The sequence below is a fragment of the Ambystoma mexicanum genome, chromosome 4p, assembly GCF_040938575.1.
Source record: "Ambystoma mexicanum isolate Mex_15411 chromosome 4p, UKY_AmexF1_1, whole genome shotgun sequence".
In the NCBI taxonomy this organism is placed as follows: Eukaryota; Metazoa; Chordata; class Amphibia; order Caudata; family Ambystomatidae; genus Ambystoma; species Ambystoma mexicanum.
The window spans coordinates 38,799,833-38,824,166 of record NC_090927.1 but is presented as its reverse complement, the minus strand read 5'-3'; the positions used below and the strand labels follow the sequence as shown (position 1 = coordinate 38,824,166).

General features: G+C 45.4%; 24 non-coding genes across 24 annotated transcripts; all 24 read left to right on the top strand.

Annotated features, from left to right (window-relative positions):
- The first annotated feature begins 659 nt into the window (after positions 1 to 659).
- Positions 660 to 732, top strand: TRNAM-CAU (transfer RNA methionine (anticodon CAU)). The gene has a single exon. It is a non-coding gene; the product is annotated as a tRNA-Met (tRNA).
- Positions 733 to 996: 264 nt separating this feature from the next.
- TRNAM-CAU (transfer RNA methionine (anticodon CAU)) lies at positions 997 to 1,069 on the top strand. The gene has a single exon. It is a non-coding gene; the product is annotated as a tRNA-Met (tRNA).
- A 264-nt stretch (positions 1,070 to 1,333) lies between these two features.
- TRNAM-CAU (transfer RNA methionine (anticodon CAU)) lies at positions 1,334 to 1,406 on the top strand. The gene has a single exon. It is a non-coding gene; the product is annotated as a tRNA-Met (tRNA).
- Positions 1,407 to 3,627: 2,221 nt separating this feature from the next.
- TRNAM-CAU (transfer RNA methionine (anticodon CAU)) lies at positions 3,628 to 3,700 on the top strand. The gene has a single exon. It is a non-coding gene; the product is annotated as a tRNA-Met (tRNA).
- A 264-nt stretch (positions 3,701 to 3,964) lies between these two features.
- On the top strand, positions 3,965 to 4,037 carry TRNAM-CAU (transfer RNA methionine (anticodon CAU)). The gene has a single exon. It is a non-coding gene; the product is annotated as a tRNA-Met (tRNA).
- A 265-nt stretch (positions 4,038 to 4,302) lies between these two features.
- On the top strand, positions 4,303 to 4,375 carry TRNAM-CAU (transfer RNA methionine (anticodon CAU)). Its single transcript has one exon. It is a non-coding gene; the product is annotated as a tRNA-Met (tRNA).
- Positions 4,376 to 6,596: 2,221 nt separating this feature from the next.
- Positions 6,597 to 6,669, top strand: TRNAM-CAU (transfer RNA methionine (anticodon CAU)). The gene has a single exon. It is a non-coding gene; the product is annotated as a tRNA-Met (tRNA).
- Positions 6,670 to 6,933: 264 nt separating this feature from the next.
- Positions 6,934 to 7,006, top strand: TRNAM-CAU (transfer RNA methionine (anticodon CAU)). Its single transcript has one exon. It is a non-coding gene; the product is annotated as a tRNA-Met (tRNA).
- A 265-nt stretch (positions 7,007 to 7,271) lies between these two features.
- On the top strand, positions 7,272 to 7,344 carry TRNAM-CAU (transfer RNA methionine (anticodon CAU)). The gene has a single exon. It is a non-coding gene; the product is annotated as a tRNA-Met (tRNA).
- Positions 7,345 to 9,565: 2,221 nt separating this feature from the next.
- Positions 9,566 to 9,638, top strand: TRNAM-CAU (transfer RNA methionine (anticodon CAU)). Its single transcript has one exon. It is a non-coding gene; the product is annotated as a tRNA-Met (tRNA).
- Positions 9,639 to 9,902: 264 nt separating this feature from the next.
- TRNAM-CAU (transfer RNA methionine (anticodon CAU)) lies at positions 9,903 to 9,975 on the top strand. The gene has a single exon. It is a non-coding gene; the product is annotated as a tRNA-Met (tRNA).
- Positions 9,976 to 10,240: 265 nt separating this feature from the next.
- TRNAM-CAU (transfer RNA methionine (anticodon CAU)) lies at positions 10,241 to 10,313 on the top strand. Its single transcript has one exon. It is a non-coding gene; the product is annotated as a tRNA-Met (tRNA).
- A 2,221-nt stretch (positions 10,314 to 12,534) lies between these two features.
- On the top strand, positions 12,535 to 12,607 carry TRNAM-CAU (transfer RNA methionine (anticodon CAU)). The gene has a single exon. It is a non-coding gene; the product is annotated as a tRNA-Met (tRNA).
- Positions 12,608 to 12,871: 264 nt separating this feature from the next.
- TRNAM-CAU (transfer RNA methionine (anticodon CAU)) lies at positions 12,872 to 12,944 on the top strand. The gene has a single exon. It is a non-coding gene; the product is annotated as a tRNA-Met (tRNA).
- Positions 12,945 to 13,209: 265 nt separating this feature from the next.
- On the top strand, positions 13,210 to 13,282 carry TRNAM-CAU (transfer RNA methionine (anticodon CAU)). Its single transcript has one exon. It is a non-coding gene; the product is annotated as a tRNA-Met (tRNA).
- Positions 13,283 to 15,503: 2,221 nt separating this feature from the next.
- TRNAM-CAU (transfer RNA methionine (anticodon CAU)) lies at positions 15,504 to 15,576 on the top strand. The gene has a single exon. It is a non-coding gene; the product is annotated as a tRNA-Met (tRNA).
- Positions 15,577 to 15,840: 264 nt separating this feature from the next.
- On the top strand, positions 15,841 to 15,913 carry TRNAM-CAU (transfer RNA methionine (anticodon CAU)). The gene has a single exon. It is a non-coding gene; the product is annotated as a tRNA-Met (tRNA).
- A 265-nt stretch (positions 15,914 to 16,178) lies between these two features.
- On the top strand, positions 16,179 to 16,251 carry TRNAM-CAU (transfer RNA methionine (anticodon CAU)). The gene has a single exon. It is a non-coding gene; the product is annotated as a tRNA-Met (tRNA).
- Positions 16,252 to 18,472: 2,221 nt separating this feature from the next.
- Positions 18,473 to 18,545, top strand: TRNAM-CAU (transfer RNA methionine (anticodon CAU)). Its single transcript has one exon. It is a non-coding gene; the product is annotated as a tRNA-Met (tRNA).
- A 264-nt stretch (positions 18,546 to 18,809) lies between these two features.
- On the top strand, positions 18,810 to 18,882 carry TRNAM-CAU (transfer RNA methionine (anticodon CAU)). The gene has a single exon. It is a non-coding gene; the product is annotated as a tRNA-Met (tRNA).
- A 265-nt stretch (positions 18,883 to 19,147) lies between these two features.
- Positions 19,148 to 19,220, top strand: TRNAM-CAU (transfer RNA methionine (anticodon CAU)). Its single transcript has one exon. It is a non-coding gene; the product is annotated as a tRNA-Met (tRNA).
- Positions 19,221 to 21,441: 2,221 nt separating this feature from the next.
- On the top strand, positions 21,442 to 21,514 carry TRNAM-CAU (transfer RNA methionine (anticodon CAU)). The gene has a single exon. It is a non-coding gene; the product is annotated as a tRNA-Met (tRNA).
- A 264-nt stretch (positions 21,515 to 21,778) lies between these two features.
- Positions 21,779 to 21,851, top strand: TRNAM-CAU (transfer RNA methionine (anticodon CAU)). Its single transcript has one exon. It is a non-coding gene; the product is annotated as a tRNA-Met (tRNA).
- A 265-nt stretch (positions 21,852 to 22,116) lies between these two features.
- Positions 22,117 to 22,189, top strand: TRNAM-CAU (transfer RNA methionine (anticodon CAU)). The gene has a single exon. It is a non-coding gene; the product is annotated as a tRNA-Met (tRNA).
- Positions 22,190 to 24,334: the final 2,145 nt, after the last annotated feature.

Sequence of the window (24,334 nt, the reverse complement as noted above, 5' to 3'; positions counted from 1 at the left end):
GACCTGGCCGGCAGTTACCTTGCTCTGTTACTAGAGGGCGCGTTTGGACTCTCTTCATGAACCGTGTGCCTCACAGGTGTGATAATGATGTAGTTTGGGGTTTGTTTTTGTGGCATGCTACCTGTCACCAGCCGCAAGCAGATCAGCATGAGATCTGATGTCAAATAACAGCATAACAAACTGTGACATAATACAAACCTGACATAAGCGATGTAAGCAGCGAGTATAACGAAACCGGCTGAACGCACACAAGAAAACTAAATGATGGAAGTGGAAACACATAATTAATCATGCATATATATATAGGAAAGGAGCAAAACTCTCTGCAAATGGGAAAAAAAGCGACCTGCTTACAAAAGGGACTTTGGGGGAGGAGAATTAAAAACTGGTAAGAAAAAAGGGCTGAAAAGAGTTAGGTATATATCCAGCGAGGGAGGGGTTGGAAGTTTGTGGCATCTTACCTGTTTTGGAGCATATCAAAATAACTAGCTCAAAATTCAAGCATCGAAGGATGGGACTCTTGATTGATGAATGGAAGACATCTGAAGTACAAAACACTATACATTCAAGTGAAGCTTTTCAGATGGATCGTATTCTCTCTGGAGTTTTGAGTGTGGAGTTGTGTCACATAATCTTCATCAACAAATCATAAAATCGCAGCCTTCTTAGCGCAGTAGGCAGCGCGTCAGTCTCATAATCTGAAGGTCCTGAGTTCGAGCCTCAGAGAGGGCACAAGTGTTTTTTGTTTCAACAAATACAATTGGACATATTTTTTCTAAACATGAAGAGGAGCATGATGTTCAGTAGACCGCAACGCGGTCCTTGTGAATCACAGGATTGGATTCTTTACTGACGCAGAAAAGAAATATGATCGCAAAATACCATAGAACCAATGGGGCTAGCTGCATTTTATTTTAATATTTCTATCTGGACTGTGTGAGTAGCGTTGTCTCAGATCTGGTTCTCCACCAAGTTCTCCAAAAATACTCCAGCAGAGCCTTCTTAGCGCAGTAGGCAGCGCGTCAGTCTCATAATCTGAAGGTCCTGAGTTCGAGCCTCAGAGAGGGCACAAGTGTTTTTTGTTTCAGCAAATTCAATTGGACATATCCTTTCTAAACATGAAGAGTAGCATGATGTTCAGTAGACCGCAACGCGGTCCTTGTGAATCAGAGGATTGGATTCTTTACTGACGCAGAAAAGAAATATGATCGCAAAATACCATAGAACCAATGGGGCTAGCTGCATTTTATTTTAATATTTCTATCTGGACTGTGTGAGTAGCGTTGTCTCAGATCTGGTCCTCCACCAAGTTCTCCAAAAATACTCCAGCAGAGCCTTCTTAGCGCAGTAGGCAGCGCGTCAGTCTCATAATCTGAAGGTCCTGAGTTCGAGCCTCAGAGAGGGCACAAGTGTTTTTTGTTTCAGCAAATTCAATTGGACATATCCTTTCTAAACATGAAGAGGAGCATGATGTTCAGTAGACCGCAACGCGGTCCTTGTGAATCACAGGATTGGATTCTTTACTGACGCAGAAAAGAAATATGATCGCAAAATACCATAGAACCAATGGGGCTAGCTGCATTTTATTTGAATATTTCTATCTGCACTTTGTGAGTAGCGTGGTCTTGGATCTGTTTCTCCACCAGGTTCTCCAAACATACTCCAGCCGAACCTGCTTAGTGCAGTAGGCAGCGCGTCAGTCTCATAATTTGAAGGTCCTGAGTTCTTTCCTCAGAGAAGGCAGGCCTCTTATGTTTCAGGTAATAACTTTTCAAAAACGTTGACAGAATGAGTACAATGTTTGGTATTTTGCAAATGTAAGCAGTCCCTGTGCAAACTTTCTGGCCCTGTGTTCCCACGCCTTCTCCTTGTGCCTTCCAGAGCCCATCAGGTGCACTATGAACTAATGGCAAAACATGGTTGTGCATATAAGGTTGATGCCGCACGAACCCTGCTATGGTTTTTCATATTAATAAGCCTCCGTGCAGTGTCCATCGCCGCCCTAGTGGCGTTATGGCTCTGTAGTTGGTCCGGATAAGCCCAGGGTACCCAGGCCGTAATCTGTAGAGGAAAGAAAAAGGTAAGTGGGGCCAACCAGTGGGGAAAAGAGGGGTCAGTTCAAACAAACAGGTTCTTTCGAATAGAGGTGGGGCAGTTTAAAATGATAAGGTTGCTGGTTGGGATAGCATGGGCGCATACTGATAGAGCCAACGTAGGTCTTTGAGCAAAGATTCAGGAAATAAGGATGGTACATTTTATGGTGTTAGATGCAGTGGGGCAGGTTTACATGAGGGCAGTTTCAGAGAATGAGCAAGTATTTCAAAATGTATTTTCTGGCTGTGTGAGGGACTTGAGAGGTCTTCAAGCAGACCCTTGGAGTATGTTTAAAGTCTCTCACAAAATAAACTCTAGAAAAGACAGGTGGGGCACCCAAGCCTAGCGGCCAAATAGTGAGGCGACTGCATGAAAGGCAAATGCGAAAAGAGGCAAAGAGGGGTAGCACAAGGGGATGCACCCAATTTCGACACTTCTGTTTCTGGTGATTGTCTTGCCCCTGTGCCCATGAAAGGCTCTGGGGAACGCAGGCACAGTTGCGGCTCAGGCATGGACAGTCTGCAAGGCCCTCCTTCGGCATAATAAAAGTGCCCTTGTGAGCCTGGCTGTGTTTAAATCACACAGCAGGGAATGCAGCTTTCAACTTTCCCTCACTGGCCACGAAGGGCCACGAACGGCCAGGTTCTATAGACCAAAAAGCTAGGAGGAACCCTGGCCACTTTTAAATGAGGGTGGGTTTTGAGCTACAGTTCCTTCAGGAGCAAAGCCTGGATTGGCCTTCCTGGATGTTCCTGTGGCCCGCTGGATGCTTTAATGGGCTGGATAAAGCGTTCTGGAGGATGGAATCCTCTTGGGTTCAGTCTGGGAACTTCTGGGAGTTCATCTGCATAACCCAGCCCCGTCCACCCTTCTTGACCTGGCCGGCAGTTACCTTGCTCTGTTACTAGAGGGCGCGTTTGCACTCTCTTCATGAACCGTGTGCCTCACAGGTGTGATAATGATGTATTTTGGGGTTTGTTTTTGTGGCATGCTACCTGTCACCAGCCGCAAGCAGATCAGCATGAGATCTGATGTCAAATAACAGCATAACAAACTGTGACATAATACAAACCTGACATAAGCGATGTAAGCAGCGAGTATAACGAAACCGGCTGAACGCACGCAAGCAAACTAAATGATGGAAGTGGAAACACATAATTAATCATGCATATATATATAGGAAAGGAGCAAAACTCTCTGCAAATGGGAAAAAAAGCTACCTGCTTACAAAAGGGACATTGGGAGAGGAGAATTAAAAACTGGTAAGAAAAAAGGGCTGAAAAGAGTTAGGTATATATCCAGCGAGGGAGGGGTTGGAAGTTTGTGGCATCTTACCTGTTTTGGAGCATATCAAAATAACTAGCTCAAAATTCAAGCATCGAAGGATGGGACTCTTGATTGATGAATGGAAGACATCTGAAGTACAAAACACTATACATTCAAGTGAAGCTTTTCAGATGGATCGTACTCTCTCTGGAGTTTTGAGTGTGGAGTTGTGTCACATAATCTTCATCAACAAATCATAAAATCGCAGCCTTCTTAGCGCAGTAGGCAGCGCGTCAGTCTCATAATCTGTAGGTCCTGAGTTCGAGCCTCAGAGAGGGCACAAGTGTTTTTTGTTTCAACAAATACAATTGGACATATTTTTTCTAAACATGAAGAGTAGCATGATGTTCAGTAGACCGCAACGCGGTCCTTGTGAATCACAGGATTGGATTCTTTACTGACGCAGAAAAGAAATATGATCGCAAAATACCATAGAACCAATGGGGCTAGCTGCATTTTATTTTAATATTTCTATCTGGACTGTGTGAGTAGCGTTGTCTCAGATCTGGTTCTCCACCAAGTTCTCCAAAAATACTCCAGCAGAGCCTTCTTAGCGCAGTAGGCAGCGCGTCAGTCTCATAATCTGAAGGTCCTGAGTTCGAGCCTCAGAGAGGGCACAAGTGTTTTTTGTTTCAGCAAATTCAATTGGACATATCCTTTCTAAACATGAAGAGGAGCATGATGTTCAGTAGACCGGAACCCGGTCCTTGTGAATCATAGGATTGGCTTCTTTACTGACGCAGAAAAGAAATATGATTGCCAAATACCATAGAACCAATTGGGGCTAGCTGCGTTTTATTTGAATATTTCTATCTGGACATTGTGAGTAGCGTGGTCTCAAATCATGCTCTCCACCAGGTTATCCAAAGAGCCTCCAACGGAGCCTTCTAAGCGCAGTAGGCAGCGCGTCAGTCTCATAATCTGAAGGTCCTGAGTTCGAGCCTCAGAGAGGGCACAAGTGTTTTTTGTTTCAGCAAATTCAATTGGACATATCCTTTCTAAACATGAAGAGGAGCATGATGTTCAGTAGACCGCAACGCGGTCCTTGTGAATCACAGGATTGGATTCTTTACTGACGCAGAAAAGAAATATGATCGCAAAATACCATAGAACCAATGGGGCTAGCTGCATTTTATTTGAATATTTCTATCTGCACTTTGTGAGTAGCGTGGTCTTGGATCTGTTTCTCCACCAGGTTCTCCAAACATACTCCAGCCGAACCTGCTTAGTGCAGTAGGCAGCGCGTCAGTCTCATAATTTGAAGGTCCTGAGTTCTTTCCTCAGAGAAGGCAGGCCTCTTCTGTTTCAGGTAATAACTTTTCAAAAACGTTGACAGAATGAGTACAATGTTTGGTATTTTGCAAATGTAAGCAGTCCCTGTGCAAACTTTCTGGCCCTGTGTTCCCACGCCTTCTCCTTGTGCCTTCCAGAGCCCATCAGGTGCACTATGAACTAATGGCAAAACATGGTTGTGCATATAAGGTTGATGCCGCACGAACCCTGCTATGGTTTTTCATATTAATAAGCCTCCGTGCAGTGTCCATAGCCGCCCTAGTGGCGTTATGGCTCTGTAGTTGGTCCGGATAAGCCCAGGGTACCCAGGCCGTAATCTGTAGAGGAAAGAAAAAGGTAAGTGGGGCCAACCAGTGGGGAAAAGAGGGGTCAGTTCAAACAAACAGGTTCTTTCGAATAGAGGTGGGGCAGTTTAAAATGATAAGGTTGCTGGTTGGGATAGCATGGGCGCATACTGATAGAGCCAACGTAGGTCTTTGAGCAAAGATTCAGGAAATAAGGATGGTACATTTTATGGTGTTAGATGCAGTGGGGCAGGTTTACATGAGGGCAGTTTCAGAGAATGAGCAAGTATTTCAAAATGTATTTTCTGGCTGTGTGAGGGACTTGAGAGGTCTTCAAGCAGACCCTTGGAGTATGTTTAAAGTCTCTCACAAAATAAACTCTAGAAAAGACAGGTGGGGCACCCAAGCCTAGCGGCCAAATAGTGAGGCGACTGCATGAAAGGCAAATGCGAAAAGAGGCAAAGAGGGGTAGCACAAGGGGATGCACCCAATTTCGACACTTCTGTTTCTGGTGATTGTCTTGCCCCTGTGCCCATGAAAGGCTCTGGGGAACGCAGGCACAGTTGCGGCTCAGGCATGGACAGTCTGCAAGGCCCTCCTTCGGCATAATAAAAGTGCCCTTGTGAGCCTGGCTGTGTTTAAATCACACAGCAGGGAATGCAGCTTTCAACTTTCCCTCACTGGCCACGAAGGGCCACGAACGGCCAGGTTCTATAGACCAAAAAGCTAGGAGGAACCCTGGCCACTTTTAAATGAGGGTGGGTTTTGAGCTACAGTTCCTTCAGGAGCAAAGCCTGGATTGGCCTTCCTGGATGTTCCTGTGGCCCGCTGGATGCTTTAATGGGCTGGATAAAGCGTTCTGGAGGATGGAATCCTCTTGGGTTCAGTCTGGGAACTTCTGGGAGTTCATCTGCATAACCCAGCCCCGTCCACCCTTCTTGACCTGGCCGGCAGTTACCTTGCTCTGTTACTAGAGGGCGCGTTTGCACTCTCTTCATGAACCGTGTGCCTCACAGGTGTGATAATGATGTATTTTGGGGTTTGTTTTTGTGGCATGCTACCTGTCACCAGCCGCAAGCAGATCAGCATGAGATCTGATGTCAAATAACAGCATAACAAACTGTGACATAATACAAACCTGACATAAGCGATGTAAGCAGCGAGTATAACGAAACCGGCTGAACGCACGCAAGCAAACTAAATGATGGAAGTGGAAACACATAATTAATCATGCATATATATATAGGAAAGGAGCAAAACTCTCTGCAAATGGGAAAAAAAGCTACCTGCTTACAAAAGGGACATTGGGAGAGGAGAATTAAAAACTGGTAAGAAAAAAGGGCTGAAAAGAGTTAGGTATATATCCAGCGAGGGAGGGGTTGGAAGTTTGTGGCATCTTACCTGTTTTGGAGCATATCAAAATAACTAGCTCAAAATTCAAGCATCGAAGGATGGGACTCTTGATTGATGAATGGAAGACATCTGAAGTACAAAACACTATACATTCAAGTGAAGCTTTTCAGATGGATCGTACTCTCTCTGGAGTTTTGAGTGTGGAGTTGTGTCACATAATCTTCATCAACAAATCATAAAATCGCAGCCTTCTTAGCGCAGTAGGCAGCGCGTCAGTCTCATAATCTGTAGGTCCTGAGTTCGAGCCTCAGAGAGGGCACAAGTGTTTTTTGTTTCAACAAATACAATTGGACATATTTTTTCTAAACATGAAGTGGAGCATGATGTTCAGTAGACCGGAACCCGGTCCTTGTGAATCATAGGATTGGCCTCTTTACTGACGCAGAAAAGAAATATGATCGCAAAATACCATAGAACCAATGGGGCTAGCTGCATTTTATTTTAATATTTCTATCTGGACTGTGTGAGTAGCGTTGTCTCAGATCTGGTTCTCCACCAAGTTCTCCAAAAATACTCCAGCAGAGCCTTCTTAGCGCAGTAGGCAGCGCGTCAGTCTCATAATCTGAAGGTCCTGAGTTCGAGCCTCAGAGAGGGCACAAGTGTTTTTTGTTTCAGCAAATTCAATTGGACATATCCTTTCTAAACATGAAGAGGAGCATGATGTTCAGTAGACCGGAACCCGGTCCTTGTGAATCATAGGATTGGCTTCTTTACTGACGCAGAAAAGAAATATGATTGCCAAATACCATAGAACCAATTGGGGCTAGCTGCGTTTTATTTGAATATTTCTATCTGGACTTTGTGAGTAGCGTGGTCTCAAATCATGCTCTCCACCAGGTTATCCAAAGAGCCTCCAACGGAGCCTTCTAAGCGCAGTAGGCAGCGCGTCAGTCTCATAATCTGAAGGTCCTGAGTTCGAGCCTCAGAGAGGGCACAAGTGTTTTTTGTTTCAGCAAATTCAATTGGACATATCCTTTCTAAACATGAAGAGGAGCATGATGTTCAGTAGACCGCAACGCGGTCCTTGTGAATCACAGGATTGGATTCTTTACTGACGCAGAAAAGAAATATGATCGCAAAATACCATAGAACCAATGGGGCTAGCTGCATTTTATTTGAATATTTCTATCTGCACTTTGTGAGTAGCGTGGTCTTGGATCTGTTTCTCCACCAGGTTCTCCAAACATACTCCAGCCGAACCTGCTTAGTGCAGTAGGCAGCGCGTCAGTCTCATAATTTGAAGGTCCTGAGTTCTTTCCTCAGAGAAGGCAGGCCTCTTCTGTTTCAGGTAATAACTTTTCAAAAACGTTGACAGAATGAGTACAATGTTTGGTATTTTGCAAATGTAAGCAGTCCCTGTGCAAACTTTCTGGCCCTGTGTTCCCACGCCTTCTCCTTGTGCCTTCCAGAGCCCATCAGGTGCACTATGAACTAATGGCAAAACATGGTTGTGCATATAAGGTTGATGCCGCACGAACCCTGCTATGGTTTTTCATATTAATAAGCCTCCGTGCAGTGTCCATCGCCGCCCTAGTGGCGTTATGGCTCTGTAGTTGGTCCGGATAAGCCCAGGGTACCCAGGCCGTAATCTGTAGAGGAAAGAAAAAGGTAAGTGGGGCCAACCAGTGGGGAAAAGAGGGGTCAGTTCAAACAAACAGGTTCTTTCGAATAGAGGTGGGGCAGTTTAAAATGATAAGGTTGCTGGTTGGGATAGCATGGGCGCATACTGATAGAGCCAACGTAGGTCTTTGAGCAAAGATTCAGGAAATAAGGATGGTACATTTTATGGTGTTAGATGCAGTGGGGCAGGTTTACATGAGGGCAGTTTCAGAGAATGAGCAAGTATTTCAAAATGTATTTTCTGGCTGTGTGAGGGACTTGAGAGGTCTTCAAGCAGACCCTTGGAGTATGTTTAAAGTCTCTCACAAAATAAACTCTAGAAAAGACAGGTGGGGCACCCAAGCCTAGCGGCCAAATAGTGAGGCGACTGCATGAAAGGCAAATGCGAAAAGAGGCAAAGAGGGGTAGCACAAGGGGATGCACCCAATTTCGACACTTCTGTTTCTGGTGATTGTCTTGCCCCTGTGCCCATGAAAGGCTCTGGGGAACGCAGGCACAGTTGCGGCTCAGGCATGGACAGTCTGCAAGGGCCTCCTTCGGCATAATAAAAGTGCCCTTGTGAGCCTGGCTGTGTTTAAATCACACAGCAGGGAATGCAGCTTTCAACTTTCCCTCACTGGCCACGAAGGGCCACGAACGGCCAGGTTCTATAGACCAAAAAGCTAGGAGGAACCCTGGCCACTTTTAAATGAGGGTGGGTTTTGAGCTACAGTTCCTTCAGGAGCAAAGCCTGGATTGGCCTTCCTGGATGTTCCTGTGGCCCGCTGGATGCTTTAATGGGCTGGATAAAGCGTTCTGGAGGATGGAATCCTCTTGGGTTCAGTCTGGGAACTTCTGGGAGTTCATCTGCATAACCCAGCCCCGTCCACCCTTCTTGACCTGGCCGGCAGTTACCTTGCTCTGTTACTAGAGGGCGCGTTTGCACTCTCTTCATGAACCGTGTGCCTCACAGGTGTGATAATGATGTATTTTGGGGTTTGTTTTTGTGGCATGCTACCTGTCACCAGCCGCAAGCAGATCAGCATGAGATCTGATGTCAAATAACAGCATAACAAACTGTGACATAATACAAACCTGACATAAGCGATGTAAGCAGCGAGTATAACGAAACCGGCTGAACGCACGCAAGCAAACTAAATGATGGAAGTGGAAACACATAATTAATCATGCATATATATATAGGAAAGGAGCAAAACTCTCTGCAAATGGGAAAAAAAGCTACCTGCTTACAAAAGGGACATTGGGAGAGGAGAATTAAAAACTGGTAAGAAAAAAGGGCTGAAAAGAGTTAGGTATATATCCAGCGAGGGAGGGGTTGGAAGTTTGTGGCATCTTACCTGTTTTGGAGCATATCAAAATAACTAGCTCAAAATTCAAGCATCGAAGGATGGGACTCTTGATTGATGAATGGAAGACATCTGAAGTACAAAACACTATACATTCAAGTGAAGCTTTTCAGATGGATCGTACTCTCTCTGGAGTTTTGAGTGTGGAGTTGTGTCACATAATCTTCATCAACAAATCATAAAATCGCAGCCTTCTTAGCGCAGTAGGCAGCGCGTCAGTCTCATAATCTGTAGGTCCTGAGTTCGAGCCTCAGAGAGGGCACAAGTGTTTTTTGTTTCAACAAATACAATTGGACATATTTTTTCTAAACATGAAGTGGAGCATGATGTTCAGTAGACCGGAACCCGGTCCTTGTGAATCATAGGATTGGCCTCTTTACTGACGCAGAAAAGAAATATGATCGCAAAATACCATAGAACCAATGGGGCTAGCTGCATTTTATTTTAATATTTCTATCTGGACTGTGTGAGTAGCGTTGTCTCAGATCTGGTTCTCCACCAAGTTCTCCAAAAATACTCCAGCAGAGCCTTCTTAGCGCAGTAGGCAGCGCGTCAGTCTCATAATCTGAAGGTCCTGAGTTCGAGCCTCAGAGAGGGCACAAGTGTTTTTTGTTTCAGCAAATTCAATTGGACATATCCTTTCTAAACATGAAGAGGAGCATGATGTTCAGTAGACCGGAACCCGGTCCTTGTGAATCATAGGATTGGCTTCTTTACTGACGCAGAAAAGAAATATGATTGCCAAATACCATAGAACCAATTGGGGCTAGCTGCGTTTTATTTGAATATTTCTATCTGGACTTTGTGAGTAGCGTGGTCTCAAATCATGCTCTCCACCAGGTTATCCAAAGAGCCTCCAACGGAGCCTTCTAAGCGCAGTAGGCAGCGCGTCAGTCTCATAATCTGAAGGTCCTGAGTTCGAGCCTCAGAGAGGGCACAAGTGTTTTTTGTTTCAGCAAATTCAATTGGACATATCCTTTCTAAACATGAAGAGGAGCATGATGTTCAGTAGACCGCAACGCGGTCCTTGTGAATCACAGGATTGGATTCTTTACTGACGCAGAAAAGAAATATGATCGCAAAATACTATAGAACCAATGGGGCTAGCTGCATTTTATTTGAATATTTCTATCTGCACTTTGTGAGTAGCGTGGTCTTGGATCTGTTTCTCCACCAGGTTCTCCAAACATACTCCAGCCGAACCTGCTTAGTGCAGTAGGCAGCGCGTCAGTCTCATAATTTGAAGGTCCTGAGTTCTTTCCTCAGAGAAGGCAGGCCTCTTCTGTTTCAGGTAATAACTTTTCAAAAACGTTGACAGAATGAGTACAATGTTTGGTATTTTGCAAATGTAAGCAGTCCCTGTGCAAACTTTCTGGCCCTGTGTTCCCACGCCTTCTCCTTGTGCCTTCCAGAGCCCATCAGGTGCACTATGAACTAATGGCAAAACATGGTTGTGCATATAAGGTTGATGCCGCACGAACCCTGCTATGGTTTTTCATATTAATAAGCCTCCGTGCAGTGTCCATAGCCGCCCTAGTGGCGTTATGGCTCTGTAGTTGGTCCGGATAAGCCCAGGGTACCCAGGCCGTAATCTGTAGAGGAAAGAAAAAGGTAAGTGGGGCCAACCAGTGGGGAAAAGAGGGGTCAGTTCAAACAAACAGGTTCTTTCGAATAGAGGTGGGGCAGTTTAAAATGATAAGGTTGCTGGTTGGGATAGCATGGGCGCATACTGATAGAGCCAACGTAGGTCTTTGAGCAAAGATTCAGGAAATAAGGATGGTACATTTTATGGTGTTAGATGCAGTGGGGCAGGTTTACATGAGGGCAGTTTCAGAGAATGAGCAAGTATTTCAAAATGTATTTTCTGGCTGTGTGAGGGACTTGAGAGGTCTTCAAGCAGACCCTTGGAGTATGTTTAAAGTCTCTCACAAAATAAACTCTAGAAAAGACAGGTGGGGCACCCAAGCCTAGCGGCCAAATAGTGAGGCGACTGCATGAAAGGCAAATGCGAAAAGAGGCAAAGAGGGGTAGCACAAGGGGATGCACCCAATTTCGACACTTCTGTTTCTGGTGATTGTCTTGCCCCTGTGCCCATGAAAGGCTCTGGGGAACGCAGGCACAGTTGCGGCTCAGGCATGGACAGTCTGCAAGGCCCTCCTTCGGCATAATAAAAGTGCCCTTGTGAGCCTGGCTGTGTTTAAATCACACAGCAGGGAATGCAGCTTTCAACTTTCCCTCACTGGCCACGAAGGGCCACGAACGGCCAGGTTCTATAGACCAAAAAGCTAGGAGGAACCCTGGCCACTTTTAAATGAGGGTGGGTTTTGAGCTACAGTTCCTTCAGGAGCAAAGCCTGGATTGGCCTTCCTGGATGTTCCTGTGGCCCGCTGGATGCTTTAATGGGCTGGATAAAGCGTTCTGGAGGATGGAATCCTCTTGGGTTCAGTCTGGGAACTTCTGGGAGTTCATCTGCATAACCCAGCCCCGTCCACCCTTCTTGACCTGGCCGGCAGTTACCTTGCTCTGTTACTAGAGGGCGCGTTTGCACTCTCTTCATGAACCGTGTGCCTCACAGGTGTGATAATGATGTATTTTGGGGTTTGTTTTTGTGGCATGCTACCTGTCACCAGCCGCAAGCAGATCAGCATGAGATCTGATGTCAAATAACAGCATAACAAACTGTGACATAATACAAACCTGACATAAGCGATGTAAGCAGCGAGTATAACGAAACCGGCTGAACGCACGCAAGCAAACTAAATGATGGAAGTGGAAACACATAATTAATCATGCATATATATATAGGAAAGGAGCAAAACTCTCTGCAAATGGGAAAAAAAGCTACCTGCTTACAAAAGGGACATTGGGAGAGGAGAATTAAAAACTGGTAAGAAAAAAGGGCTGAAAAGAGTTAGGTATATATCCAGCGAGGGAGGGGTTGGAAGTTTGTGGCATCTTACCTGTTTTGGAGCATATCAAAATAACTAGCTCAAAATTCAAGCATCGAAGGATGGGACTCTTGATTGATGAATGGAAGACATCTGAAGTACAAAACACTATACATTCAAGTGAAGCTTTTCAGATGGATCGTACTCTCTCTGGAGTTTTGAGTGTGGAGTTGTGTCACATAATCTTCATCAACAAATCATAAAATCGCAGCCTTCTTAGCGCAGTAGGCAGCGCGTCAGTCTCATAATCTGTAGGTCCTGAGTTCGAGCCTCAGAGAGGGCACAAGTGTTTTTTGTTTCAACAAATACAATTGGACATATTTTTTCTAAACATGAAGTGGAGCATGATGTTCAGTAGACCGGAACCCGGTCCTTGTGAATCATAGGATTGGCCTCTTTACTGACGCAGAAAAGAAATATGATCGCAAAATACCATAGAACCAATGGGGCTAGCTGCATTTTATTTTAATATTTCTATCTGGACTGTGTGAGTAGCGTTGTCTCAGATCTGGTTCTCCACCAAGTTCTCCAAAAATACTCCAGCAGAGCCTTCTTAGCGCAGTAGGCAGCGCGTCAGTCTCATAATCTGAAGGTCCTGAGTTCGAGCCTCAGAGAGGGCACAAGTGTTTTTTGTTTCAGCAAATTCAATTGGACATATCCTTTCTAAACATGAAGAGGAGCATGATGTTCAGTAGACCGGAACCCGGTCCTTGTGAATCATAGGATTGGCTTCTTTACTGACGCAGAAAAGAAATATGATTGCCAAATACCATAGAACCAATTGGGGCTAGCTGCGTTTTATTTGAATATTTCTATCTGGACTTTGTGAGTAGCGTGGTCTCAAATCATGCTCTCCACCAGGTTATCCAAAGAGCCTCCAACGGAGCCTTCTAAGCGCAGTAGGCAGCGCGTCAGTCTCATAATCTGAAGGTCCTGAGTTCGAGCCTCAGAGAGGGCACAAGTGTTTTTTGTTTCAGCAAATTCAATTGGACATATCCTTTCTAAACATGAAGAGGAGCATGATGTTCAGTAGACCGCAACGCGGTCCTTGTGAATCACAGGATTGGATTCTTTACTGACGCAGAAAAGAAATATGATCGCAAAATACCATAGAACCAATGGGGCTAGCTGCATTTTATTTGAATATTTCTATCTGCACTTTGTGAGTAGCGTGGTCTTGGATCTGTTTCTCCACCAGGTTCTCCAAACATACTCCAGCCGAACCTGCTTAGTGCAGTAGGCAGCGCGTCAGTCTCATAATTTGAAGGTCCTGAGTTCTTTCCTCAGAGAAGGCAGGCCTCTTCTGTTTCAGGTAATAACTTTTCAAAAACGTTGACAGAATGAGTACAATGTTTGGTATTTTGCAAATGTAAGCAGTCCCTGTGCAAACTTTCTGGCCCTGTGTTCCCACGCCTTCTCCTTGTGCCTTCCAGAGCCCATCAGGTGCACTATGAACTAATGGCAAAACATGGTTGTGCATATAAGGTTGATGCCGCACGAACCCTGCTATGGTTTTTCATATTAATAAGCCTCCGTGCAGTGTCCATCGCCGCCCTAGTGGCGTTATGGCTCTGTAGTTGGTCCGGATAAGCCCAGGGTACCCAGGCCGTAATCTGTAGAGGAAAGAAAAAGGTAAGTGGGGCCAACCAGTGGGGAAAAGAGGGGTCAGTTCAAACAAACAGGTTCTTTCGAATAGAGGTGGGGCAGTTTAAAATGATAAGGTTGCTGGTTGGGATAGCATGGGCGCATACTGATAGAGCCAACGTAGGTCTTTGAGCAAAGATTCAGGAAATAAGGATGGTACATTTTATGGTGTTAGATGCAGTGGGGCAGGTTTACATGAGGGCAGTTTCAGAGAATGAGCAAGTATTTCAAAATGTATTTTCTGGCTGTGTGAGGGACTTGAGAGGTCTTCAAGCAGACCCTTGGAGTATGTTTAAAGTCTCTCACAAAATAAACTCTAGAAAAGACAGGTGGGGCACCCAAGCCTAGCGGCCAAATAGTGAGGCGACTGCATGAAAGGCAAATGCGAAAAGAGGCAAAGAGGGGTAGCACAAGGGGATGCACCCAATTTCGACACTTCTGTTTCTGGTGATTGTCTTGCCCCTGTGCCCATGAAAGGCTCTGGGGAACGCAGGCACAGTTGCGGCTCAGGCATGGACAGTCTGCAAGGGCCTCCTTCGGCATAATAAAAGTGCCCTTGTGAGCCTGGCTGTGTTTAAATCACACAGCAGGGAATGCAGCTTTCAACTTTCCCTCACTGGCCACGAAGGGCCACGAACGGCCAGGTTCTATAGACCAAAAAGCTAGGAGGAACCCTGGCCACTTTTAAATGAGGGTGGGTTTTGAGCTACAGTTCCTTCAGGAGCAAAGCCTGGATTGGCCTTCCTGGATGTTCCTGTGGCCCGCTGGATGCTTTAATGGGCTGGATAAAGCGTTCTGGAGGATGGAATCCTCTTGGGTTCAGTCTGGGAACTTCTGGGAGTTCATCTGCATAACCCAGCCCCGTCCACCCTTCTTGACCTGGCCGGCAGTTACCTTGCTCTGTTACTAGAGGGCGCGTTTGCACTCTCTTCATGAACCGTGTGCCTCACAGGTGTGATAATGATGTATTTTGGGGTTTGTTTTTGTGGCATGCTACCTGTCACCAGCCGCAAGCAGATCAGCATGAGATCTGATGTCAAATAACAGCATAACAAACTGTGACATAATACAAACCTGACATAAGCGATGTAAGCAGCGAGTATAACGAAACCGGCTGAACGCACGCAAGCAAACTAAATGATGGAAGTGGAAACACATAATTAATCATGCATATATATATAGGAAAGGAGCAAAACTCTCTGCAAATGGGAAAAAAAGCTACCTGCTTACAAAAGGGACATTGGGAGAGGAGAATTAAAAACTGGTAAGAAAAAAGGGCTGAAAAGAGTTAGGTATATATCCAGCGAGGGAGGGGTTGGAAGTTTGTGGCATCTTACCTGTTTTGGAGCATATCAAAATAACTAGCTCAAAATTCAAGCATCGAAGGATGGGACTCTTGATTGATGAATGGAAGACATCTGAAGTACAAAACACTATACATTCAAGTGAAGCTTTTCAGATGGATCGTACTCTCTCTGGAGTTTTGAGTGTGGAGTTGTGTCACATAATCTTCATCAACAAATCATAAAATCGCAGCCTTCTTAGCGCAGTAGGCAGCGCGTCAGTCTCATAATCTGTAGGTCCTGAGTTCGAGCCTCAGAGAGGGCACAAGTGTTTTTTGTTTCAACAAATACAATTGGACATATTTTTTCTAAACATGAAGTGGAGCATGATGTTCAGTAGACCGGAACCCGGTCCTTGTGAATCATAGGATTGGCCTCTTTACTGACGCAGAAAAGAAATATGATCGCAAAATACCATAGAACCAATGGGGCTAGCTGCATTTTATTTTAATATTTCTATCTGGACTGTGTGAGTAGCGTTGTCTCAGATCTGGTTCTCCACCAAGTTCTCCAAAAATACTCCAGCAGAGCCTTCTTAGCGCAGTAGGCAGCGCGTCAGTCTCATAATCTGAAGGTCCTGAGTTCGAGCCTCAGAGAGGGCACAAGTGTTTTTTGTTTCAGCAAATTCAATTGGACATATCCTTTCTAAACATGAAGAGGAGCATGATGTTCAGTAGACCGGAACCCGGTCCTTGTGAATCATAGGATTGGCTTCTTTACTGACGCAGAAAAGAAATATGATTGCCAAATACCATAGAACCAATTGGGGCTAGCTGCGTTTTATTTGAATATTTCTATCTGGACTTTGTGAGTAGCGTGGTCTCAAATCATGCTCTCCACCAGGTTATCCAAAGAGCCTCCAACGGAGCCTTCTAAGCGCAGTAGGCAGCGCGTCAGTCTCATAATCTGAAGGTCCTGAGTTCGAGCCTCAGAGAGGGCACAAGTGTTTTTTGTTTCAGCAAATTCAATTGGACATATCCTTTCTAAACATGAAGAGGAGCATGATGTTCAGTAGACCGCAACGCGGTCCTTGTGAATCACAGGATTGGATTCTTTACTGACGCAGAAAAGAAATATGATCGCAAAATACCATAGAACCAATGGGGCTAGCTGCATTTTATTTGAATATTTCTATCTGCACTTTGTGAGTAGCGTGGTCTTGGATCTGTTTCTCCACCAGGTTCTCCAAACATACTCCAGCCGAACCTGCTTAGTGCAGTAGGCAGCGCGTCAGTCTCATAATTTGAAGGTCCTGAGTTCTTTCCTCAGAGAAGGCAGGCCTCTTCTGTTTCAGGTAATAACTTTTCAAAAACGTTGACAGAATGAGTACAATGTTTGGTATTTTGCAAATGTAAGCAGTCCCTGTGCAAACTTTCTGGCCCTGTGTTCCCACGCCTTCTCCTTGTGCCTTCCAGAGCCCATCAGGTGCACTATGAACTAATGGCAAAACATGGTTGTGCATATAAGGTTGATGCCGCACGAACCCTGCTATGGTTTTTCATATTAATAAGCCTCCGTGCAGTGTCCATAGCCGCCCTAGTGGCGTTATGGCTCTGTAGTTGGTCCGGATAAGCCCAGGGTACCCAGGCCGTAATCTGTAGAGGAAAGAAAAAGGTAAGTGGGGCCAACCAGTGGGGAAAAGAGGGGTCAGTTCAAACAAACAGGTTCTTTCGAATAGAGGTGGGGCAGTTTAAAATGATAAGGTTGCTGGTTGGGATAGCATGGGCGCATACTGATAGAGCCAACGTAGGTCTTTGAGCAAAGATTCAGGAAATAAGGATGGTACATTTTATGGTGTTAGATGCAGTGGGGCAGGTTTACATGAGGGCAGTTTCAGAGAATGAGCAAGTATTTCAAAATGTATTTTCTGGCTGTGTGAGGGACTTGAGAGGTCTTCAAGCAGACCCTTGGAGTATGTTTAAAGTCTCTCACAAAATAAACTCTAGAAAAGACAGGTGGGGCACCCAAGCCTAGCGGCCAAATAGTGAGGCGACTGCATGAAAGGCAAATGCGAAAAGAGGCAAAGAGGGGTAGCACAAGGGGATGCACCCAATTTCGACACTTCTGTTTCTGGTGATTGTCTTGCCCCTGTGCCCATGAAAGGCTCTGGGGAACGCAGGCACAGTTGCGGCTCAGGCATGGACAGTCTGCAAGGCCCTCCTTCGGCATAATAAAAGTGCCCTTGTGAGCCTGGCTGTGTTTAAATCACACAGCAGGGAATGCAGCTTTCAACTTTCCCTCACTGGCCACGAAGGGCCACGAACGGCCAGGTTCTATAGACCAAAAAGCTAGGAGGAACCCTGGCCACTTTTAAATGAGGGTGGGTTTTGAGCTACAGTTCCTTCAGGAGCAAAGCCTGGATTGGCCTTCCTGGATGTTCCTGTGGCCCGCTGGATGCTTTAATGGGCTGGATAAAGCGTTCTGGAGGATGGAATCCTCTTGGGTTCAGTCTGGGAACTTCTGGGAGTTCATCTGCATAACCCAGCCCCGTCCACCCTTCTTGACCTGGCCGGCAGTTACCTTGCTCTGTTACTAGAGGGCGCGTTTGCACTCTCTTCATGAACCGTGTGCCTCACAGGTGTGATAATGATGTATTTTGGGGTTTGTTTTTGTGGCATGCTACCTGTCACCAGCCGCAAGCAGATCAGCATGAGATCTGATGTCAAATAACAGCATAACAAACTGTGACATAATACAAACCTGACATAAGCGATGTAAGCAGCGAGTATAACGAAACCGGCTGAACGCACGCAAGCAAACTAAATGATGGAAGTGGAAACACATAATTAATCATGCATATATATATAGGAAAGGAGCAAAACTCTCTGCAAATGGGAAAAAAAGCTACCTGCTTACAAAAGGGACATTGGGAGAGGAGAATTAAAAACTGGTAAGAAAAAAGGGCTGAAAAGAGTTAGGTATATATCCAGCGAGGGAGGGGTTGGAAGTTTGTGGCATCTTACCTGTTTTGGAGCATATCAAAATAACTAGCTCAAAATTCAAGCATCGAAGGATGGGACTCTTGATTGATGAATGGAAGACATCTGAAGTACAAAACACTATACATTCAAGTGAAGCTTTTCAGATGGATCGTACTCTCTCTGGAGTTTTGAGTGTGGAGTTGTGTCACATAATCTTCATCAACAAATCATAAAATCGCAGCCTTCTTAGCGCAGTAGGCAGCGCGTCAGTCTCATAATCTGTAGGTCCTGAGTTCGAGCCTCAGAGAGGGCACAAGTGTTTTTTGTTTCAACAAATACAATTGGACATATTTTTTCTAAACATGAAGTGGAGCATGATGTTCAGTAGACCGGAACCCGGTCCTTGTGAATCATAGGATTGGCCTCTTTACTGACGCAGAAAAGAAATATGATCGCAAAATACCATAGAACCAATGGGGCTAGCTGCATTTTATTTTAATATTTCTATCTGGACTGTGTGAGTAGCGTTGTCTCAGATCTGGTTCTCCACCAAGTTCTCCAAAAATACTCCAGCAGAGCCTTCTTAGCGCAGTAGGCAGCGCGTCAGTCTCATAATCTGAAGGTCCTGAGTTCGAGCCTCAGAGAGGGCACAAGTGTTTTTTGTTTCAGCAAATTCAATTGGACATATCCTTTCTAAACATGAAGAGGAGCATGATGTTCAGTAGACCGGAACCCGGTCCTTGTGAATCATAGGATTGGCTTCTTTACTGACGCAGAAAAGAAATATGATTGCCAAATACCATAGAACCAATTGGGGCTAGCTGCGTTTTATTTGAATATTTCTATCTGGACTTTGTGAGTAGCGTGGTCTCAAATCATGCTCTCCACCAGGTTATCCAAAGAGCCTCCAACGGAGCCTTCTAAGCGCAGTAGGCAGCGCGTCAGTCTCATAATCTGAAGGTCCTGAGTTCGAGCCTCAGAGAGGGCACAAGTGTTTTTTGTTTCAGCAAATTCAATTGGACATATCCTTTCTAAACATGAAGAGGAGCATGATGTTCAGTAGACCGCAACGCGGTCCTTGTGAATCACAGGATTGGATTCTTTACTGACGCAGAAAAGAAATATGATCGCAAAATACCATAGAACCAATGGGGCTAGCTGCATTTTATTTGAATATTTCTATCTGCACTTTGTGAGTAGCGTGGTCTTGGATCTGTTTCTCCACCAGGTTCTCCAAACATACTCCAGCCGAACCTGCTTAGTGCAGTAGGCAGCGCGTCAGTCTCATAATTTGAAGGTCCTGAGTTCTTTCCTCAGAGAAGGCAGGCCTCTTCTGTTTCAGGTAATAACTTTTCAAAAACGTTGACAGAATGAGTACAATGTTTGGTATTTTGCAAATGTAAGCAGTCCCTGTGCAAACTTTCTGGCCCTGTGTTCCCACGCCTTCTCCTTGTGCCTTCCAGAGCCCATCAGGTGCACTATGAACTAATGGCAAAACATGGTTGTGCATATAAGGTTGATGCCGCACGAACCCTGCTATGGTTTTTCATATTAATAAGCCTCCGTGCAGTGTCCATAGCCGCCCTAGTGGCGTTATGGCTCTGTAGTTGGTCCGGATAAGCCCAGGGTACCCAGGCCGTAATCTGTAGAGGAAAGAAAAAGGTAAGTGGGGCCAACCAGTGGGGAAAAGAGGGGTCAGTTCAAACAAACAGGTTCTTTCGAATAGAGGTGGGGCAGTTTAAAATGATAAGGTTGCTGGTTGGGATAGCATGGGCGCATACTGATAGAGCCAACGTAGGTCTTTGAGCAAAGATTCAGGAAATAAGGATGGTACATTTTATGGTGTTAGATGCAGTGGGGCAGGTTTACATGAGGGCAGTTTCAGAGAATGAGCAAGTATTTCAAAATGTATTTTCTGGCTGTGTGAGGGACTTGAGAGGTCTTCAAGCAGACCCTTGGAGTATGTTTAAAGTCTCTCACAAAATAAACTCTAGAAAAGACAGGTGGGGCACCCAAGCCTAGCGGCCAAATAGTGAGGCGACTGCATGAAAGGCAAATGCGAAAAGAGGCAAAGAGGGGTAGCACAAGGGGATGCACCCAATTTCGACACTTCTGTTTCTGGTGATTGTCTTGCCCCTGTGCCCATGAAAGGCTCTGGGGAACGCAGGCACAGTTGCGGCTCAGGCATGGACAGTCTGCAAGGCCCTCCTTCGGCATAATAAAAGTGCCCTTGTGAGCCTGGCTGTGTTTAAATCACACAGCAGGGAATGCAGCTTTCAACTTTCCCTCACTGGCCACGAAGGGCCACGAACGGCCAGGTTCTATAGACCAAAAAGCTAGGAGGAACCCTGGCCACTTTTAAATGAGGGTGGGTTTTGAGCTACAGTTCCTTCAGGAGCAAAGCCTGGATTGGCCTTCCTGGATGTTCCTGTGGCCCGCTGGATGCTTTAATGGGCTGGATAAAGCGTTCTGGAGGATGGAATCCTCTTGGGTTCAGTCTGGGAACTTCTGGGAGTTCATCTGCATAACCCAGCCCCGTCCACCCTTCTTGACCTGGCCGGCAGTTACCTTGCTCTGTTACTAGAGGGCGCGTTTGCACTCTCTTCATGAACCGTGTGCCTCACAGGTGTGATAATGATGTATTTTGGGGTTTGTTTTTGTGGCATGCTACCTGTCACCAGCCGCAAGCAGATCAGCATGAGATCTGATGTCAAATAACAGCATAACAAACTGTGACATAATACAAACCTGACATAAGCGATGTAAGCAGCGAGTATAACGAAACCGGCTGAACGCACGCAAGCAAACTAAATGATGGAAGTGGAAACACATAATTAATCATGCATATATATATAGGAAAGGAGCAAAACTCTCTGCAAATGGGAAAAAAAGCTACCTGCTTACAAAAGGGACATTGGGAGAGGAGAATTAAAAACTGGTAAGAAAAAAGGGCTGAAAAGAGTTAGGTATATATCCAGCGAGGGAGGGGTTGGAAGTTTGTGGCATCTTACCTGTTTTGGAGCATATCAAAATAACTAGCTCAAAATTCAAGCATCGAAGGATGGGACTCTTGATTGATGAATGGAAGACATCTGAAGTACAAAACACTATACATTCAAGTGAAGCTTTTCAGATGGATCGTACTCTCTCTGGAGTTTTGAGTGTGGAGTTGTGTCACATAATCTTCATCAACAAATCATAAAATCGCAGCCTTCTTAGCGCAGTAGGCAGCGCGTCAGTCTCATAATCTGTAGGTCCTGAGTTCGAGCCTCAGAGAGGGCACAAGTGTTTTTTGTTTCAACAAATACAATTGGACATATTTTTTCTAAACATGAAGTGGAGCATGATGTTCAGTAGACCGGAACCCGGTCCTTGTGAATCATAGGATTGGCCTCTTTACTGACGCAGAAAAGAAATATGATCGCAAAATACCATAGAACCAATGGGGCTAGCTGCATTTTATTTTAATATTTCTATCTGGACTGTGTGAGTAGCGTTGTCTCAGATCTGGTTCTCCACCAAGTTCTCCAAAAATACTCCAGCAGAGCCTTCTTAGCGCAGTAGGCAGCGCGTCAGTCTCATAATCTGAAGGTCCTGAGTTCGAGCCTCAGAGAGGGCACAAGTGTTTTTTGTTTCAGCAAATTCAATTGGACATATCCTTTCTAAACATGAAGAGGAGCATGATGTTCAGTAGACCGGAACCCGGTCCTTGTGAATCATAGGATTGGCTTCTTTACTGACGCAGAAAAGAAATATGATTGCCAAATACCATAGAACCAATTGGGGCTAGCTGCGTTTTATTTGAATATTTCTATCTGGACTTTGTGAGTAGCGTGGTCTCAAATCATGCTCTCCACCAGGTTATCCAAAGAGCCTCCAACGGAGCCTTCTAAGCGCAGTAGGCAGCGCGTCAGTCTCATAATCTGAAGGTCCTGAGTTCGAGCCTCAGAGAGGGCACAAGTGTTTTTTGTTTCAGCAAATTCAATTGGACATATCCTTTCTAAACATGAAGAGGAGCATGATGTTCAGTAGACCGCAACGCGGTCCTTGTGAATCACAGGATTGGATTCTTTACTGACGCAGAAAAGAAATATGATCGCAAAATACCATAGAACCAATGGGGCTAGCTGCATTTTATTTGAATATTTCTATCTGCACTTTGTGAGTAGCGTGGTCTTGGATCTGTTTCTCCACCAGGTTCTCCAAACATACTCCAGCCGAACCTGCTTAGTGCAGTAGGCAGCGCGTCAGTCTCATAATTTGAAGGTCCTGAGTTCTTTCCTCAGAGAAGGCAGGCCTCTTATGTTTCAGGTAATAACTTTTCAAAAACGTTGACAGAATGAGTACAATGTTTGGTATTTTGCAAATGTAAGCAGTCCCTGTGCAAACTTTCTGGCCCTGTGTTCCCACGCCTTCTCCTTGTGCCTTCCAGAGCCCATCAGGTGCACTATGAACTAATGGCAAAACATGGTTGTGCATATAAGGTTGATGCCGCACGAACCCTGCTATGGTTTTTCATATTAATAAGCCTCCGTGCAGTGTCCATCGCCGCCCTAGTGGCGTTATGGCTCTGTAGTTGGTCCGGATAAGCCCAGGGTACCCAGGCCGTAATCTGTAGAGGAAAGAAAAAGGTAAGTGGGGCCAACCAGTGAGGAAAAGAGGGGTCAGTTCAAACAAACAGGTTCTTTCGAATAGAGGTGGGGCAGTTTAAAATGATAAGGTTGCTGGTTGGGATAGCATGGGCGCATACTGATAGAGCCAACGTAGGTCTTTGAGCAAAGATTCAGGAAATAAGGATGGTACATTTTATGGTGTTAGATGCAGTGGGGCAGGTTTACATGAGGGCAGTTTCAGAGAATGAGCAAGTATTTCAAAATGTATTTTCTGGCTGTGTGAGGGACTTGAGAGGTCTTCAAGCAGACCCTTGGAGTATGTTTAAAGTCTCTCACAAAATAAACTCTAGAAAAGACAGGTGGGGCACCCAAGCCTAGCGGCCAAATAGTGAGGCGACTGCATGAAAGGCAAATGCGAAAAGAGGCAAAGAGGGGTAGCACAAGGGGATGCACCCAATTTCGACACTTCTGTTTCTGGTGATTGTCTTGCCCCTGTGCCCATGAAAGGCTCTGGGGAACGCAGGCACAGTTGCGGCTCAGGCATGGACAGTCTGCAAGGCCCTCCTTCGGCATAATAAAAGTGCCCTTGTGAGCCTGGCTGTGTTTAAATCACACAGCAGGGAATGCAGCTTTCAACTTTCCCTCACTGGCCACGAAGGGCCACGAACGGCCAGGTTCTATAGACCAAAAAGCTAGGAGGAACCCTGGCCACTTTTAAATGAGGGTGGGTTTTGAGCTACAGTTCCTTCAGGAGCAAAGCCTGGATTGGCCTTCCTGGATGTTCCTGTGGCCCGCTGGATGCTTTAATGGGCTGGATAAAGCGTTCTGGAGGATGGAATCCTCTTGGGTTCAGTCTGGGAACTTCTGGGAGTTCATCTGCATAACCCAGCCCCGTCCACCCTTCTTGACCTGGCCGGCAGTTACCTTGCTCTGTTACTAGAGGGCGCGTTTGCACTCTCTTCATGAACCGTGTGCCTCACAGGTGTGATAATGATGTATTTTGGGGTTTGTTTTTGTGGCATGCTACCTGTCACCAGCCGCAAGCAGATCAGCATGAGATCTGATGTCAAATAACAGCATAACAAACTGTGACATAATACAAACCTGACATAAGCGATGTAAGCAGCGAGTATAACGAAACCGGCTGAACGCACGCAAGCAAACTAAATGATGGAAGTGGAAACACATAATTAATCATGCATATATATATAGGAAAGGAGCAAAACTCTCTGCAAATGGGAAAAAAAGCTACCTGCTTACAAAAGGGACATTGGGAGAGGAGAATTAAAAACTGGTAAGAAAAAAGGGCTGAAAAGAGTTAGGTATATATCCAGCGAGGGAGGGGTTGGAAGTTTGTGGCATCTTACCTGTTTTGGAGCATATCAAAATAACTAGCTCAAAATTCAAGCATCGAAGGATGGGACTCTTGATTGATGAATGGAAGACATCTGAAGTACAAAACACTATACATTCAAGTGAAGCTTTTCAG